The 4,564-nt window shown below is 45.9% G+C and overlaps 1 protein-coding gene across 1 annotated transcript in view; it reads left to right on the top strand.

Moving 5' to 3' along the window:
- BOD1 (biorientation of chromosomes in cell division 1) overlaps window positions 1-4,030 on the top strand; it is a 15,479-nt gene extending 11,449 nt beyond the window's left edge. Inside the window, exon 4 of the mRNA XM_015415583.1 lies at window positions 3,205-4,030. The gene's annotated coding sequence lies outside the window, so the exon portion shown is untranslated. The remainder of the gene's footprint in view (window positions 1-3,204) is intronic.
- Window positions 4,031-4,564: the final 534 nt, after the last annotated feature.

Raw genomic sequence — 4,564 nt, 5'->3', positions numbered from 1 at the left:
CGGCTCCTACTCGAAAGCCTGGTGGAAGAGCTCCGTCTTACAGGCCCTGCGGAACTGCACAAGGTCCCGCAGGGCCCTGATCTCCTCCAGGAGCTCGTTCCACCAGATAGGAGCCACCACTAAAAAGGACCTGGCCCTTGTTGTTGCAAGCCTGGCCTCCTTAGGGCCCCGGGTCACCAGCCGGTGTTGTGACCCCGACCAAAGTGCTCTTTGGGGAATATGTGGGGAAATGCGGTCCCTCAGGTATGTCGGACCCTGGCCATGTAGGGCTTTAAAGGTAAGCATCAGCACTTTGAAGCGAATCCGATATGCTATAGGCAGCCAGTGCAGCGCTTTCAGCACAGGTCGGGTGTGATCCCACCTAGGGGCACCCACCAACAAGTTGGCCGCAGCATTCTGCACCAGCTGCAGCTTCTGGATTTGCGACAGAGACAGCCCCATGTAGAGAGTGTTACAGTAGTCCAGGTGACTGTCACATGGATCACTGTAGCCAGGTCACTGCGGTCAAGGAAAGGAACCAATTATTGCCGTATCAGCCGAAGATGATAAAAGGCCAATCTGGCAGTGGCTGCCACCTGGGCCTCCATCGTTAAGGTGGGGTCCAGGAGCACTCCCAAGCTCCTAACCTCCGAAGCTGGCACCAGAGGTGCCCCGTCGAAGTTCGGGAGCGAGAGCCCTAACCCCAATCCGGTCCGACTCAAGCACAGAACCTCCGTCTTCGCCGGGTTTAATTTCAGCCTACTCAGCCTGAGCAGATCTGGGTTGGAGTCCGACTGGCTGCCCAACATCAAATAGAGCTGGGTGTCATCTGCGTATTAATGATTTGGAGTTGGGAGTAAGCAGTGAAGTGGTTAAATTTGCAGATGACATGAAGTAGTTCAGGGTGATGAGAACCAGGGAGGATTGTGAGGCACTCCAAAGGGATCTGTCAAGGATGGGCAAGTGGGCGTCAGCGTGGCAAATGGGGTTCAATGTGGCAAAGGCCAACACTGCTGGGGATTATTAGGAAGGGAATTGAAAACAAATCAGCCAGTATCATAATGCCCCTGTATAAATCGATGGTGTGACCTCATTTGGAGCACTGTGTACAGTTCTGGTAACCACACCTCAAAAAGGATATCATAGCATTGGAAAAAGTGCAGAAAAGGGAAACTAGAATGATAAAGGGGTTGGAACACTTTCCCTATGAAGAAAGGTTAAGACTCTTGGGGCTCTTTAGTTTGGAGAAACGACAGCTGAGCGGTGACATGATCGAGGTTTATAAGATTATGCATGGGATAGAACAGGTCAAGAAAGAAGTACTTTTCTCCCTTTCTCACAATACAAGAACTTGTGGGCACTCCATGAAATTGCTGAGTTAGAACCGATAAAAGGAAGTACTTCTTCCCCCAAAGAGTGATTAACACATGGAATTCACTGCCACAGGAGGTGGTGGCGGCTACAAGCATGGACGGTTTCAAGAGGGGACTGGATAAACATATGGAGCAGAGGTCCATCAGTGGCTATTAGCCACAAGGTATAGATAGGGGCTCACAGGCTGGGGCAGGTGATGCTCTGTATTCTTGGTGCTTGGGGGGGCGTCAACAGTGGGAGGGCTTCTAGTGTCCTGGCCCCACTGCCGGAGCTCCTGATGGCACCTGGTATTTTTGGCCACTGTGTGACAGAGTGTTGGACTGGATGGGCCATTGGCCTGATCCAACATTGGCTTCTCTTATGTTTTTATGCTGCCTCAGCCACCATCCAATAAAAATCTTTGGTTGTCATTCCCTTCGCATACTGCTGCTTGTAGCTTGCCACCTTCCTCTCCCAATTACCTTAACTTAAAGATTTCATTTTATTTTTGAAAGAGCCATGCTTGGTTCTGTACTGAGTCATGTTTGACTCCAGAGCCATAGGTTGCAGACCACTGGACAAGGACACTAGTTTGATCACTGAATGTCTGCTCAATCACGGATAGGGTATAGGGAAAGTGTTGGGATATGTGAGCAAGTTCCTTTCCTGATGTCATGAAAGAATTAATGTGTTTACTTATGCATGCTAATTGCTTAGTCAGTTTGCTTAAGACCAATAGAGTAGCTTGCATGTCTTACCTGCCAGAGTTTAGGTGACAATATGCATAATGAATAGGTATCCTTGACAGGGTTGTCCATTGGCTGATCAATAGATCTGAAGATGTCCTGGGGTGGAGGCTTAGAAAGTTTTACTGTTCTTTGTTCTAACTCTCACCTTTGGCTCAGACATGAGGTGAAAGTAAAAGAGACAACATGTAGATTAGAGAAGTAAGACAGGATGTTTTTGTTTTAAACTCCCAGTTCCTTTTCCCCATGAGTAATCAGGAAACTTTACTTTTTAAAGATAATACATATGTGTGCTGCTTGCTTCTTTGCTACCTTAAAGAACCCAAGAGAACGATACGTCTTCTGTGCAGGCATGCGTGTAACCTGTGCAGCTTTTAAAGTATGGCACTGATTTTATAAAGGTGGGCCAAGCACTGTTTTGAAAATATGAAAAACTGCATGCATTGATTTACATAAGAGATTCTGTTCCAGTTGAGTTAGGATGAAATTCTGTTGACATGATCATATGAAATTTAAGGCACTGGGCTTAGGAGGGTGTAACTCTCTTTAGGAGTGCACTTCATGTTGTCTCTTGGTAACATTAAGGTTTTGATGCTGTCCTGATCCGAGTTGCCCAGGCAAGCCCGATCTCGAAAGCTAAGCAGGGCTGACACTGGCAAGTATTTGGATGGAAGACCTCCAAAGAATACAAGGGTTGGGAGGTGAGAGGCAGGCTATCAAGTCACTTCTCTGAACGTCCTCCATGCCCTAGTAGGAGTTGTCAGAGGTTGCCATGACTTCCAGGCACAGGCATACACATGCACTCGCTCTGTCTTACACACGCACAAATGCAAAAATAACCCCCCCAAAAATGAGATTTTTGGTGCTGTGCCACCCACTTAGGCCCATCATGATCAAGGCAATAGAACAAGCAAACTGAAGCAAGATTTAAGTTGGGTTCAAGGCCCTTAATTTCTGCCCCTAACCCTAATCATATGGTCTTAGTTTGTTTCACTCAAGAACTTTGTACAAATCTTGTCATTCAAGGGGCAACTATCTTGAAATTGATACAGCTGATTCTGTAATCAGCCAGCAGTTGTGTTTAACTGTGTAATCTGATGGGGTTTTTTTTCTTTTCCTTTTGCAGTGCATTTCTGGCTTTAAAGTGGCTGCAATTGCAAAACCCAGGCTGAATCTGACTGGCAGTGTGCTACATATCTGCCTGTTGCAGGACTGCAGCTTGTTTGCTAATATCAACCATGACCGAGGGGAAGGATTGGCCAAAATCACGTGTGGTTTCCACATGGTTTGGAAGGATAGGCTGAATGTGGGAGTGTTGGTCTGGGCAGAAGTAGCATCTGTCTTTGCTAGTTATATGTTTGGGGGCTTGCCTCTCTTGGAGGAACCACAAGGGGGGAGAGGGTTCTGGTGTGATATTAGTGAAACTGGTGGTAGGAGTATAGCAGTAGGAAGGAGGTCATTTTGGGGGGGTGTGGTTTCTTGGAAGGCTGCTGTCTGGTAGAAAGCCTTCTAGAAAGGGGCCTGGATAAAAGAGCGTTCAGCATCTAAGCATGAATCTGATCACTTGTCGGCAAAACGATCATTGAGCACTACATGGTAGATCAACTTTATTAATAAAATTCACGGTGCCTGTCCATGTTTGATACAACTGGAAGAACTATTCATTGTTGGTTTTATAGGAATATTGAGACACAAGCCTCTGGCAGATTTGTGGGAATGGGGTCTGACTTAATGTCGCAGCTCAGCTGATTTCCCAGGCTCCTTGGGAAAATCTGACCAAGTGGGTGTGGTACAAGATATTTTTCTGTAGGCCTTACAATCAAGTGAAGTTCTCCTATCCATGAGATTCTTCAGGTGCCTGTTAGAAGCTGCTTGGAGAGTCACACAAGCTCTCGACACTTGTGCTCAAGTATTCGGTTAGCAAAATATCCAGATCTTTTACAATAAAATGTTTGAAATACCTTAGTTGTGTGAGGAATTTTCTTTTGATGTAATATTATCATTATTCCACAGAAATGATGTGCACTTTCCGTGAGATTAACTGAAAAGTATACTCATCCATACAGCACTGGTTAAGTTTTCCATGCTTCAAAAATCATATCTTCATGTCCTGATGATAAGCTTGCTTCAAGCAGTCCCTCTCCACCATAGAAATAACACAGTACTATTAGCATTACTGTATACAGGAAGTAGAACACGAGTGTCTCCAATGCATTTTCTGATTGCTGAGGCCATAAGATGCTGAAAGGATATAAGAGGAATTGCACTTCATCAGCCCAGCAAAAAAGATGGCCATGTGGCCATGAGGAGGACTCCATCTTTGATAAATCAGAAGAATTGCTGTAGAAAATCAAATACTAAGTCATGGTGAGGCAACCAGTTGCCCCATGAAAAACTGCCATACAGCCTTGTGGCTACATGAGATCTCGCCCAGATTTCCAGTATCATAAGAAAGATGACTGCTTGTGAGACTTCAGCAAACTGCC

Source organism: Gekko japonicus, unplaced genomic scaffold (assembly GCF_001447785.1).
Source record: "Gekko japonicus isolate JY-2015 unplaced genomic scaffold, Gekko_japonicus_V1.1 scaffold2185, whole genome shotgun sequence".
NCBI lineage: Eukaryota > Metazoa > Chordata > Lepidosauria > Squamata > Gekkonidae > Gekko > Gekko japonicus.
This window is presented reverse-complemented; position numbering and strand designations above follow the sequence as displayed.